The 14,789-nt window shown below is 43.8% G+C and overlaps 1 protein-coding gene and 1 pseudogene across 1 annotated transcript in view; both read left to right on the top strand.

Moving 5' to 3' along the window:
- The window catches only part of MYO1D (myosin ID), a 320,017-nt gene that overhangs the window by 257,845 nt on the left and 47,383 nt on the right, over nucleotides 1-14,789 (top strand). The window lies entirely within an intron of this gene.
- Nucleotides 9,386-13,449, top strand: LOC123620162 (annotated as a pseudogene).

Below are 14,789 nucleotides of genomic sequence, written 5' to 3'. Positions count from 1 at the left end.
CTTGAACTTTATAGCAGTTGCTTTGAAAGGAACATGAAGAGTGTTAGAAGAGCCTTAAAAAATGTGATAACCTCAGCTTGCTGTATATGAGGGTTGATAGGCCGGAGCTGTCTCATCTTTCATCTTACAACCAAGGAAGTTTGGATAAATATGAGGACAAGTCAGCAATAAGAAAAAATGAAATAATGTCTTTTACAGCAACTTGGATGGAACTGGAAGCCGTTATCCTAAATAAAGTAACTCAGAAACAGAAAAGTAAATGCCACATGTTCTCACAAGTGGGAGCTAAACTGTGGCCACACGAGGGCACACAGAGTGGTGTAACACACATTGGAGACTCACAAGGGGGGAGTGGGGGAGGGAGGGGATGAAAAATTGCTTAGGGGGTACAATGGACACTACTTGGGCGATGGGTACACCAAAGGCCCAGACTCCACCACTGTGCAGTATATACATGTAATAGAATTCAACTCATACCTCCTAAACGTACAAGGACAAGTTTGTGACTGTCAGACTGATTAAATGATGGAAGACTCCTGTTGTTCATCCTTAACAATACCTAAAAATAGAAGTCTTACATTGTTGACGGGAGCAGATCAGATAACTCCTTGAGTCCCCTCTGGTTCTGGGTTCTGCTGTCTTTTGCTGGCAATGGGTCAGAGTAAGGTATTATGAGACATTAGGGCTGGGCGCAACTTAAGAGGTTCCAGCCAATTCAAGGCAGTGGTCAGACTTAAACAGAACTTATCCCTGATTGCTTAATTACTGCTCTATCTTTTAAAGACCACCAAGGGAATATATTCCACAGTTCTTTGGTGGTTTATTTAATGGTCTTAAACATCCTAATCAGGAAATTTGGTCCTATTTATACCCAAAACTCCCTGTGCTGTGGTTTCTCCCAGTTCTCAGGGACTGTGGGAAACAGCAGGTCACCCCTTGTAGTGACTCGCTCTATGATACCTTCATACACTCATCCTCTGACCTCTTATCTTTCCTTTATTCCTGGATCTTTTTTCCTGGTTTGTTAAGATGTTCAAATTATACGTGCTGAAGATCCACAACAGTTGGAAAGCTGTCATAGTGGGATGACTATAGAGTTGCATTTACTTCCTCACTCTATGAAGTAACTGGAAATTCAGATTTAGCTAGATATGAGAGTTTACCCATCATTGCTCATCCCTCCAAAGATTAATGCTTTGGGAGAGGGAAACATTACTGAGGCAGGGGATTCACAGTGCTCCAGGGAGTGTACCATTGCTCATCCAGCGGGAGGGGACGTTTTCCAGTCTCAGTCTGGGGCTCTTCCTTTCACTTCCCTTGGGTGTTCACCATTGCAAGAAACAGGTTAGATAGGGAAGAGCCGCGCAAGAATTTCGCAGTGTCTTCTCCGTAGCAGATACTAACACAGGGTTGGTGGCACAGGTCTGGGAGAGCACCACATGCCAGTCAAAGCCTAGGAGGCCTGTGCACCCCTGGGCCCAGTCGTCTCAGAACACTTCCTACATTACTCACTAAGGAGCTTCAGCGTTTTGGCCTAGAGCAATACTATCCCCAATGAACAAGGGAAGTGAAATATGCCTGTTATTGTCTTCACCCCTGAAAAAACAGATTGCTCATATAATATTACTTTTCCCAGACACTCACTTATGTGGAAATCAGCTAAAGTTTCTATGATACCAGGACAGTCATTGGCTCAGTCATAGGACATTTTAGTCATAAACATTTATTTATAATACAGGTCTTGGTATATTAAAAAGGTACTAGGTTATCTAGTTGTGGAATTTATTTATTCATTATCAACTAATATTTACTGAGCTCTTAGGACATACAAAGCACACTTCTACACAGGGAGGGCAGCCATAAGGATGACTTAAAGCGCCCAACCTTGAGGAGCTCACAGTCTAGAGAGGGCAATAGACATGAAAACAAATGATGATAATCTGGTAAAGGCTGCAGTAAAGGTGCGTGGGAGCATAGGGACTGGACCCCAACTCCACTGTGGGGAGTAGGTGCAACTGCTCTTGGCACCGGCTGGGAGGTGCAAGCTCTCACTCATCCAGCACAGGAGCTGGAAGGGCCAAGGTAGGGGACAGAAGGCACAGAAAAGGCAGGTCCTTCTCAGAGGCTGATCTGGGTGGGGAAGAGTCAGAAAATGTGGGTCCAGTTCAGACTGTCAAGCACCTTCTATGCAGGGTGACCACAGGGTCTAGCTTCCAGGCTTATGCCTGTTGCCCCAATGTCATAATTAACAGAGCTGCCTCCTTTAACTCTCAAGAGTGTCCCAGAGAGATGATAAATCCCGTGGTCACCTGATTTATACAACTATGCAAAGAGGGTTGGTAGGTTGTATAAATCAAGTGAACTAACCAGATCTGTGTTCTGGAAAGACAGCTCCAGCAGGCATGAGGACAGCAGTTGGCAGAGGCTCCCGACTAGAGACAGAATCTCGCCACAGAGAGAGAAGTAGAATTAGACATCACTTGCCTTGAAAACTAACCATATTCTAAACACAGACTTGCCTAAATGTTGGTTATAAGAATGTCTCTGTTTCCAGTTATAATTATTTGAACTACATTAAGTTGCATAGATGTTCTGAATGTATCTTAGTCTTTTAAGTTCTTAGTAATTTTCAGAAATAAGACTAGCAACCTGTGCACCAACCTGCCTTCTTTTTTTTTCTTACACTATCACAGAGATATAAAGAGTATTCTGAGAAATACTTGAGGAAAAAAAATCCAAAGACTTTTTTTGGGGGGAAGGTCTTTATGAGGCAGAGGAGTTCCAATCACCCAGGTTTGGGGTCAGAAGTTTGCATGCTCTTTTTTAGGAAGCTGCTGCTGACCATCATTGTGGCATGGCTTTTGCATTGTTTTGCTGGTCTTGCAAACAGGTTTCACCAAGCCACCCACACTTCCCAGCTGTCTTCTCTGAAACCAGCGAATCTGCTTCTGAGATGGATTGGGGTGTAGTCTCTGAGGCCCAAAGCTGAGTTAATTGGACATGGAGACTGAACCTGTAACAGTGGCCTCATTGGCACCACTGAACTAACCGGCCACAGCCTCCATTACACAAGACACTTTCGGTAAAATACATCCTGTAGGTCCTGTGTCCTTCTGTGATCACCCACTCCTGGTGTACATATGCCTCCTTCTGGGGCTGCTTGCACTCGATGACTAAGAATGATGACAGTGGCCAAGTCATTCTGAAGGAGCTGGCCGTGGCTGGAGTCCAAGTTCCTAGCACATTCATGCTTGAGAAGCAGCACGACACAGTAGAGAGAACACAGGGTTTGGAGTGAGACTGGCCTGCGTTTAAGTCTATCCCTGCTACTTGCTGGACAGGAGACCTCGATGGTTTGCTTCACCTTTGTGTACCTTATTTCCTTGCCAGGAAAGTGAGGATAACAATGCCTGCTTTACATGGTTGTTAGATTTGGTTTAACCTAGACAAGCACTTAGCACAGGTGTGGCACAGAGTAGATGCCTAGTTGATGGTGGCTAATTCCATTACTATTGTCCTCATGATTATTACAGAATAGCTTCTGTCACAATACATTTATTCATTCATTCCACATATATTTTGGGGGCACATGTTACTTGCTGAGCCGTGTTCTCTGCCCCAGGGATACAGCTATGAACCCGATAAACAAAGTTCCTGTCCTGAGGATGCTTAGACGAACACTCTCATCGAGCTCTTATTGTTCCATTTTCTGCTTGATTTATTAACTTCTGCCACCACCTTCATTTGTTGTCCTTTCCCAGTATCCCCTACCCTCAACCAGAAACTACTGTTTCCTCAGTGGTTTGACGCTATAAACATCCCAGAGACCAGCAGCCATGTCACCTGCTCATTTCACGTGTCCTCCGGTCCGTGGCAAAGTGGGCTGGGCACAGGCTTTGGAATGAAACAGCCCTGCCCTCAGACCTGGCTCCGTCCCTCCCTACCGCAGATGCTGAGCCTCCCTTCCTTGTCTGGGCTGTTGGAAAGATCAGACCAATGTGTGTCAGAAGCTTGGCACAATGCCTACCTGATTTGGTTTAAAAATTTGTAAAAGAAGAGAGACCAAAAGAGTGAAGCTTTTAAAAGTTGCTTTTTAAAGCACTTTTTGGAAGTTTGTATTTGAGGCTTCAAATAGGTAACTAATTAAGTTATTAGAAATGCTCCCTGTGATTACGACAACAACCACAACTACTGCCATGTTACTGCTGTTAATTGATTCAATTTTGGTTCCAACTAAATGGGCAGAAAAATATTTTCCCAACTGTGGTTGGGCTGAGTTGAATCTCAAGTCATCTCACTCCCCTACTTCAGTGGCTTCTTAAGACAAGGTCTGAAATCATCCCCCAGCCTGCATGGTGCGGCCCGCTTTCAGGGGGTTGTGAAGAGTCCGTGAAGGGAGGACTGTGTGTGTCTACCAGTCTAGATGCTCAGTAACTGTGTGTTGAATGAATATTTGGGAAGCTGCAGATGGATTTCTTATCAATGATGTATTCCATCTTAAAGAGAAACACACCCTAAGACAGGTGCATGGAATTGACTTCCAACTCTGGCCTCCCTGTTCAGATGCCACTGGTAACAAAGTCATTGCTTGATAGTGTTTACTCGTGAATTAGCTCAGTTCAGTCCTGAATAGACAGGACTGAACAGCCCCACCATTGCTGGCCAGATGAAGACTGGCCACTTTTGGGGGCAGAGGTGGCAGAGCACATGATTGAGGGCTAAGGATTGAATAGATTCCCAACTCTGAGCATGATCATGTCTTCGGGATCCAGCGGGTGAGGTTTTAGATACAAGACTGAGCTAAGAGCTGCATCATAAAAGTGTATGGTGCCGGGATGCCTTCTGTTGCTACAAAGAATAATTTTCTCTTCAAAGGACAGGTTTAGCACAGGAGAGTATGTATAGTCTACTTAATGAAATTATTTCTAGTTGTATACATTATGAAACAGGAAAAGTTATCAAGGATGATGGACTGTTTTATGGAGTTGTAAGATGGGGGGTATGTTGTTTCTAGAATGATCACAGATTGTTGTTTGTAACAGTGGCGACAAAATGCAGACAGGCCTGGTTGGGATTCATTCCTATACTCCCCCCTGTAAATGTCACATGGCTTTGAGCCTCGGATGACTCCTTAGAGTAAAGGTTGAAGTTATAACTACATAGAAGGGCCTCCATGGCTTTGTATTTGTTATCTCTTGTGGTCAGTGCCACTCTTATTTCATAGTTGTCTGTATATTAATACTCAGTCTGTCTCCTCCATGAAACTGCAAGTTCACTGAGAACAGGGAACATGTCATAGATATATATGAATCATCCATAGCACGTAGCACAGGAAGCACTAAACAAATATCAAAAGAGGGAAGGAAAGAAAGCAGGTAGGTAGGAAGGATCAGCTCAGAGGGAAGGGAGGATGTGGGATTCACCCTGGGCTGTACACTACAACACAACACTGACTGTAGAGTCACTTAAAAATTGCTAAGTATAGGGTGTCGGCTGAGAAAGGAAAGGGAGCACGCGCTGACCAAGATATTCCTAAGAGGCACTGTGAAGGAAGCTGATGTCAGCTTCGCAGCCAGACTTTTATGAGTAATTAGAAACTTCAGAGGGAGGGTAAGAAAAATCTGTCTGCTAGTCGACAGACCCCTTCTCAACCCATTTGGACCAACTCAGGAAGGGAAAGGAGCAGAGGGGTGCGAGGATCCACTCTCGGATAGCCCGGGCTCTACTCAAGGCCTCCAAGCAGGAGCGCCAGCGCCTGCAGGGCCATGGGAAGCCAGTATTGCAATGTGGGCAGTACTTATACAAACTATCTCCTATGGTCTACGGGCAAGTTGGAGGCAGCAAACTGGCTTCCAGATCCTTACAGATAAAGTTAAGCAAAGCAGATTTGAATCAATTGTTGATATATCTCACTGTGTCGTGCCACTTGCATATTCCCATGTAGCCTTTAGCCCAGCAAGAATTGTAGTAAACCAAGATAAGCATCCTACTTAATCAAAAAGGGGTTTAAAAAAGCAAATCTTTAGTAGCTTATCTTAAACTGATAGGTAGCAGTTTGAAGTGTGATTGAATGCCACTAGTGAAGGGACAGGGTGAGGAATGAGGAAGAGCTGCAGGACTTCCTGGCCCTCCCGCCTGAAGTAGAGCTTCAGTGTATTGCTTACAGCTGCGTTTGGAGTGTTCCCACTGGCATTCAGATGCATCTGCTGAGGCACACACCTGAGCTTTAGGTCAACCTCATCCTCCACCGCTTTGTTATGTATGTATGTAGAAATGCCTGCTATGCCAAAGAAAATGGATAATTCTAAAAAAAAAAAAAATGTACAAGTGGTTAGTGAACATGTGGAAAAGAAGTTCAACTTCATTATTAATCAAAGATATCTGAACAAAACAAAAAGATACTATTTTTCCTTCAAGTCAGTGTAGTTTAGTAATAGTCTACATTGGTGAGAATGCAGTAAGATTCTGCATTGATATATTGCTGCTGAGAAGTAATTGATACAAATCTGGAAAACCATTTGAAACTATGAATCTAACATCTTTCAAATGACCCTGCCCTTAAAAAGACAAAGGAAATATTATAAAATGTTAATTGTGATTATTTAAAAGATTATATTATATATTTAGAGTCATAGGGAAAAAAATTACTAGTTTTTTAATGCTTATATAATTTGCCCTAACAATTTCCCTTTGAGAAATGTGCCCTAAGTAAATAATAATTAGAAGTGTCAGCAAAACTTTATATGTAAAGATGCATAGAACAATTATTTTAAAATAGTGAAAAACTAGGCCGGATGCAGTGGCTCACACCTGTAATCCTAGCACTTTGGGAGGCCAAGGCAGGAAGATCATTTGTGGCCAGGAGTTTGAGGCCAGCCTGGGCAACATAGCGAGACTCCTTCTCTACAAAAAATTTTAAAAAATTAGCCAGGCACTGTGGGATGTGCCTGCAGTCCCAGCTACTTGTGAGGCTAAGGCAGGAGAATCAGGAGTTTGGCAGGAGTTTGAGGTTGCAGTGAGCTATCATGATGCCATTTCATGTTAGTCCAGGTTAACAGAGTGAGACCCTATCTCAAAAAAAGTAAATAAAAATAGTGAAAAACTGGAAACAATCTAAACAATAGAAGAATATCTAAGTAGGTAACAGTAGAAATTTTGAAATGATGAAATTTTAGAAGCTTATCTTCACAAACTTTTTGATGTCAAAGGAAAGCACTTATGATAAAATAAGTTTTTTAAAAGTATGTCGTATTATATTCAAATTGTGATCACAACTTTGAAAAAAATACACACTAAAGGAAAGACTAAAACAAAATATGCCAACATGATTTGTTCTGGATGTTTTTATTTTTACTTCTTTGGACTTTTCTTTGTTTTCCAGCTTTACTTCAATGAGGATGTATTGCTTGATAATCAAGGAAAAATTGAAAGAAAAAATAATTTTAACTCTTTATGGCAAAAGTTAATTACTAAAAGTATATGTAAAATATTAATGTTATATGTTAATATGTCAAAATATTAACAATCTCTAGATGGTAAGATAGTATTATGGGTAAAATTTTGTTTCTTCCTCTTTACAACTTTTTACCACTTTCCAAATTTTCTACAGTGAACATGTATGAATTTTAGAATTAGGGGGAAAAGTTGGTAAAAAATGAAAGCAAAAAAGAACTTATAATATGTGTAGAACTTATAATGGGACTGAGTTAGTGACAGAGGTTATATATGTTAGTTTGCTCATATACATTTTCAAAAATGTACCTTTTCTATGAGAGATTCACCAGCTAATTTCGAGAGTCAGAATTTTTAATTTTAGGTATAAAAGTTTTGCATCATGGACCATTTATTTTGGTTGTCTCTGGGTATTAAATTTTTTTTAATTCAAATGTCTGCATCACATACACTTCTTTCTCACGTGGAATACTACTTACTGTCTCAGTTGGCTTTGTCTCAATGGTGCTTATAAACTCTGGACACTGTATCTCTGATGGCCTGCCATAGCCAGGTGAATGGCATATTTATGCAAAAGGAAGGGACTGCGTTATTCCCCAAAACATTTAATATTTTAACATCAGGCATATTCAGTTTGTCACAGCTTTTTGCAGTTAAATGAGGGTTACTATAGGATAACTACTCTGTCACTACATGACATTGATAAATACAAAATATGACACTGAAAAGTCAAGAAAGACTTCATTTAAAGGTTTGTGGCTGGGAATGGATGAAATGTATTTAAATTTCAAGAAATTGATGGTAGGTGATACCAATGAAAAGAGAAGTTAAAGGGAGTAAAGAGCGTTGGGGTGGGAATACTGCAATGTGATAGAACATTAATGGTGCCAAAGTGTCGTGGAAACTGTGAGGGGGTTTCAGCCTTGGTTCATTGGCTCATCCCACAAAGGTCCAGTTACTGAGCGGTGGGGATTGCCAAGGAAGAAAGGAATTTTTAATACTATAGATGTCCTGTCTGAAGCATGGGAGAAGCCCCCCCAGATCTGTCTCTCCAATTAATGGAGATTATGGGCTTTTACAGGAGGAGCCATGTGCCTTGGGGCAGGTCGTAGTGTAACTAACAAGGGCCTGAGTGCTTTGGGGGCAGACTGGGGGGCAGGTGAATCTTGGCATACTGAAGTCTGCCCAGGGACCTTCAGAATCTCAGCTCTTTGTCTTGCAGAAAATCCACCATTTCTGGGAAATAAATCAAAATTTCAAGTAGTTAAGGGAGAGGATTATAAAAACCATATAGGGCTCATTAACAACATGTAGAGGTCGTTGACATTTGTTCATGGGGCCAGTTACAAAAGTATACGAGAAAAATAATCTGAACTTCAGATAATTGAGATCCCTATTGTACATGGGTTACAGGTATGTGACTTTTTTTTCACCTTTTTTATACAACCTTTTCTTTAAAGAACATCCCCTAACAAGCAAACGGCAGGAAATTTAAGATCCCGTTCAGTAATTTAGAAACCCTAGAAAGACAATTTGGTTCATAATAAAAAGATAAGTAGTTAAATGGCCTTCTGCCATTAAACCTCAGTTTGCTAATGTATAAAAAGGAAATAATACCTGACCAGCCTGAGGATCAAATTAAGATTGTGTGTGTGTATGTGTGTGTGTGTGTGTAAGAAAGAGAACACGAGCATACCCACAAGCATACATTCCGAGATACGTGGTAAACACATGCAGATAATAATAAAAATAGTTAACATTTATCTAGTCCTCAGCCCATGCTAGCCTATATTTAACATATTCTGTACATATGTTAACTCATATAAACCTCACAACTCTGGAAGGTGGATCCCCTTATCCCCATTCTATAGCTGGAGAAATTGAGGCATGGAGGGAAGTTCAGTAAGCTACTCAGGATCACAGCTAGTTAGTGATGGACAACAGCCCCACAGTCTGGCTCCAGCGCCGCAGGCCCCAGCGTCTTGTGCCTAGACTGTACTGCCTCTCAGATGAGAGGCGCTGGTATTACTCACAGAAGCAGAGTGAAATATTTAGAACGGAAGCACATTTTAAAATAGAAAATGAGAGGGGCAGAAGAGATGGACCTTGTTAATGACCTCTATTTCCTTTCATCTCCATGGGAAGTCATTCTATAGCAAAACCGGGGAGAATCGTGGAGGAGGCCTTCTTCTCTTGAAAAGAAAAGACACTGCTGGGCTCTCCTATTGTCTGCGGTTGTGTTATCTGACAATGAGCCCTCGGCAGGGAGAGCGGTTTGTTTGCTGTTTTCAAACCACAGGTGTGAGCATGTGATGATAGCAGCACATTGCTTATTTTCTGTTTATCCTGCAGCAAAAAAACACTAATATTATGTGCTTCTGTAAGGTGTGAAGTAAAACATTTTTACTCAAACTTTAAAGAACACTCTTCACTTTCGAGAGCAGTCTCTTCCCTTGCTGCTCTGTCTTAAGTTAAATGTTAACTGTCTGGTGTCCATCGTTATTCTATACCTGGTCATGCTCAGAAAGAACTGTTCCTGGTGGGCCTAGGTGCTCAGGTGTTGGAACTTACTCTAGAGCTCAGGAAGAGCCCCGCCTCTCAGAGCGTTTCTGTTCATTGTCCCTTAGCTGCCGGTACAGGTAAACCGTCTTAAACAAGACCAGAGGGGGGCAAACTTTGACCCACAAGCCAAATCTGGCCTACCACCAAGATCGTTTTGCATTTTTACATGTTTGGGGAAAAAAATTAAAAGAAGAATAATATTTTGTGACACGTGAAAATCATGTAAAATTCAAATAGTGTCCATAAGTAAAATTTTATGGGAATACAGCCATGCCCATTCATTTATGTCCACGCTGCAGTGGCCAGATTGAGTAGGTGCAAGACAGACTGGCCCACAAAGCTGAAATATCCACTGTCTGGCCCCTTACAGAAAGTTTGCTGACCCCTGAGCTAGAGCAACGGAGCACCTCAGGCCCCGCCCAGCTTGGCCACCTTTACCAGAGAGAGATGTGCTGAGGCTGCGAGTGGGAAGCTAATGTCATTGCACTGAATAACAACTGCAGTTTGTCCCACAAGTCACTGACCATTCTCCACATGCATTATGGTTTTAAGCTGCCTCAGTTGGGGTGATTTCTCTACATTATTTGTCTGTAAAATATTTGAGATCTCGAGGAACACCAAGCCACATTGTAAAAGAAACAAACGTCATCAAGCTACAGGTTCCCCAAGGAGCCTATTCCCTTAGATTAAGGAATTTAGCATGATTCAGTTTCTGACAGACCCAAAACACAGTAATATTCCTATTTTCCCTTCTGTTAATTCCATGGTCTCAATGTTAGATTTGCTATTGTCCATTTTTTTATTTGAAACTCAAAAATTAGTTGCTAACTAATTGCTAAAATTTATTTTAAAACTTCATTAAAACACGCTTGAAGCTCTGATTTGGGGGAAGGAGGAGGGCAAGGGCAAAATATGTAACCTAAATTTTTGTACCCCCATAATATGCTGAAATTAAAAAAAAGAAATAAAATAAAATAAAATAAAACTTCATTAAAACTTTTCATAGCCACAAACTCTGTGCCTGCCCCACTTATGATAGACTCATGTGAGCTAAAGTTGACACGTAGGCAGTGTTCCATAATCTGCCTGACTTGTAGCAACTGCTTAGCCCCAGAATGGTTTCTGCACCCACTTGGAGCCCCTCAGGAGCCTCACTCATCCCTTCATTCAGAGCACCCACTTGTTGAGCACCCACAGGGTGCCAGGCCCTGACACTATACCCAGTCTCTGTCTCAGAGCATGGCAGGAAAAAGCTGTAAAGAAACAACTGCATTAGAGTTAGGAAAATATAGGTAGAACCCAGGCATGGTGGTACACACCTGTAGTCCCAGCACTTTGGGAGGCCAAGGTGGGAGGATCGCTTGAGGCCAGGAGTTTGAGGCTGCAGCGAGCTGTAATCTCGACACTGCACTCCAACCTGAGCAACAGAATGAGCGCCTGTCTCTTTAAAATAATAAAATAATATCTATAGAAAGAGAAACACACACACATATTTGTATATATGTAGAGAAAGGTTGGTGGAGAGGAGTGCTCCCCCTGGAAATACAGGGGAGCCTTTACAGAACAGCTGGTCTTTCAATTGTGCATTCTACAAATAACTGTGCACCTACAGTGTTCAAGGCCCTGGGGTAGACAAATCACAGCCCCTGTTCTTGCCCTTACGTTCCAGTGGGACCAACACACAAAAACCAAGTAAGCAAAGGAATAAAAATAATTCTATATTACAGTAAGTGCTAAGGAGGAATAAACAGGGTTCTGAGGCAAAAAATTAAAAGGAAATCTCTCGCACCTAAAGGCAGGTTCTTGGCTCCTTCTCAAATCTCTGTCTGGTTTGGCTTGTCCACCCCCACCCCCACCGCGTCCATCAGGGAGACCCAGCATTCCTACAAGGTGTCTACCTCTGGCCCCCGGTAGGAGCAGCCGCTCCTACATGAGCACGCCTCATGCCCACCTCAGCTTCTTGAGCTTCTGGGTGGGCAGCGGCGGCAACTTCTGAGCACCAGCATGGGTCTGGTGGGGCTATGCCAGGGCCGGTGGTATGGGGGGCATCACAGCCATCACAGTGAGCCAGAGCCTGCTGAGTCCCCTTAAGCTAGAGGTGAACCCCAACATCCAGGCCATGCAAACCCAGAACAAGGAGCAGATCGAGACCTTCAGAAGTTTGCCTCCTTCTTTGACAAGGTGTGGTTCCTGGAGCAGCAAAACAAGATGCTGGAGACCAAGTGGAGCCTCCTGCAGCAGCAGAAGACGGCTCAGAGTGATGTGGACAGCACGTTCTAGAGCTGCGTCAGCAGCTTCACCACAGCTGGGCACACTGGGCCGGGAGGAGCTGGAGCTGGAGGCGGAGCTTGGTGGACGTCAAGAACAAGTACGAGCACATGCATAATGAGTGCGATGTGCACCGTCTAGGGGATGGACACGCTTGAAGCTCTGACTGGCGGGGGCAGGGAAGGAGGGCAAGGGCAATATACGTAACCTAAACTTTTGTACCCCTATAATATGCTGAAATAAAAATAAAAAGGACAAGTACGAGGATGAGATCAACCAGCGAACAGAGACGGAGAATGAACGTCCTCATCAAGAAGGACACTGGATGTCGCTTACATGAACGAGGCCGAGCTGGAGTCTCGCCTGCAAGGGCTGACTGACGAGATCAACTTCCTCAGGCAGCTGTATGGAAAGGAGATCCGTGAGCTGCAGTCCCGGATCTCGGACACAGCCGTGGTCCTGTCCGCGGACAACAGCCGCTCCCTCACCGTGGATGGCATCTCCGCCGAGGTCTGCGCCCAGTGTGAGGAGATGGCCACCCGCAGCCAGGGCGAGGCTGGGGGCACGAACCAGACCAAGTATGCGGAGCTGCAGGCGCTGACTGGGAAGCATGGGACAGAGGTCTCTGACATGAACCGGAACATCAGCCGGCTCCAGGCTGAGACTGAGAGCCTCAAAGGCCAGAGGGCTTCCCTGGAGGCCGGCACTGTGGATGCCGAGCAGCACAGGGACCCGGCAGCTAAGGACACCAGTGCCAAGCTGGCGGAGCTGAGGCTGCCCTGCAGCGAGCCAAGCAGGATGCGACACAGCAGCTGCACGAGTACCAGGAGGTGACGAACATCAAGCTGGCCCTGGACGTCGAGATGGCCACCTACTGCGAGCTGCTGGGGGGCGTCGAGAGCCGGCTGGAGTCTCGGATACAGAACATGAGCGTCCACTCGCAGACCACCAGTGGCCTCCCAACCTCTGGCCTCAAGTATGGCCTGAGCTCCTTCCAGCCCAGCTTTGGCTCTGCTGGGGCTCCACCTCCTTCAGCCGCACCAGCTCCCCCAGGGCCGTGGTTGTGAAGAAGATGAAGACCCACGATGGGAAGCTGGGGCCTGTGTCATCTGATGTCATGCCCAAGTGAATGGCCACTGCCACCCCTCCCAACCTATCCCCTCCCATGGCTGCCACAGAACCTGTGGGGAAGGCAGCTGTGCTGGGAGAACAGGGAACAGGAGGCCCACCTGAGGCTCAGCCCCAGCCCTCAGCCCTCCCTTGGGGGAAGTTTACTGCCTAGGGTACCCCCCCTTGCCCGTGCCCCCAACTAAAAACCAGTTAATTTGTTTTTTCCAAAATAAAGCCTCAGCTGGTTCTGCCAACCCTAAAATAAAATAAAAGGAGGTGACATCTTTTCATAAAGTTGTGGGAGAAGCCAAGTGAGGAGGTGACACTTCAGCTAAGCCTTGGAAGATGGAAAGGAGTTGGTCCTGTGAAGACCAACCCAGGTAGGAAGAATGGCTGGTGCAAAGGCCCTGAGGCAGAGGAGAACTTGGTGTGCTGGAAGAATTGGAAGACCAGGAGTTGGAGAGATGGATGTTGAGATGAATGAGGAGGGAGAGGAATGATATCACACACGAGGGTCTGGTACAACATGACTTGGTGGACGTGCAGGTGACCCAGTAGGGGACAAATCCAGGATTCCAGTCAGGGAGAGCAGTCTGGAAAACCGAGGAGGAGCCAGATTGTCACAGGCTTAGCAGATCAGGCCAAGGGATTTGGGTTTTCTCCAGTAGATAACAGGCAGCCAAAACAGAGGGGAATTTTGTGTTTCCAGTTAAAAGTACTTTTTCTGACAACAAAAGTAACTCTATTTGTGAAAATTTTGGAATATGTACACAAGCACATTGTAGAAAAAAATCTGGAAGCATATATTCAAACCATTGTTAACATTTTCGTATCTTCTTTGCATACAGATATATGTATAGTTTTCCAAAGATGAGATTTTTCTGTACCTTCTATTTTATAATTGCTATTTCACTTAACAATATACAGCAAACATTCTGAAAATGTCTTCCTGTGTCACTATTCTTTTCCAGTGAAGCTTTTAATACCTGTGTGGTATTTCATGCTAAAAATGAACTAACATTTATTTAACCAGCCCCTGTGGTTAAGCACCTAGAATGTTTCCAGTTTTTAGCATTATAAAGAGTGCTGTGATAATTATCCTTACAGGGCTATATTTATTCATATCCATAATTGTTTCCTTAGGAATTCCTAGAAACAGAATTGTGGGGTCAAAGGGTATATGTTTTTCAAGGTTGTTAATACATATTTCTGGATTAGCTTCCTGAAAGCTTGTACCAGCCAAATATGAGTGTGCCTCATACACCTAATTACTCACTTGGCACTGGATTTAATTTGCCAGTCTGACAAAGAAAAAAACTTCATATGCCCGTTGTTTTTGTCTGTATTTCTTTTTTTGAGATAGAGTCTCACTCTGTCACCCTAGGTAGAATGCAGTG

This window comes from Lemur catta, chromosome 15 (genome assembly GCF_020740605.2).
Source record: "Lemur catta isolate mLemCat1 chromosome 15, mLemCat1.pri, whole genome shotgun sequence".
Classification (NCBI taxonomy): Eukaryota; Metazoa; Chordata; class Mammalia; order Primates; family Lemuridae; genus Lemur; species Lemur catta.
Note: the sequence above shows the minus strand (reverse complement) of the source record. Positions and strands in the feature narration are given on the sequence as shown.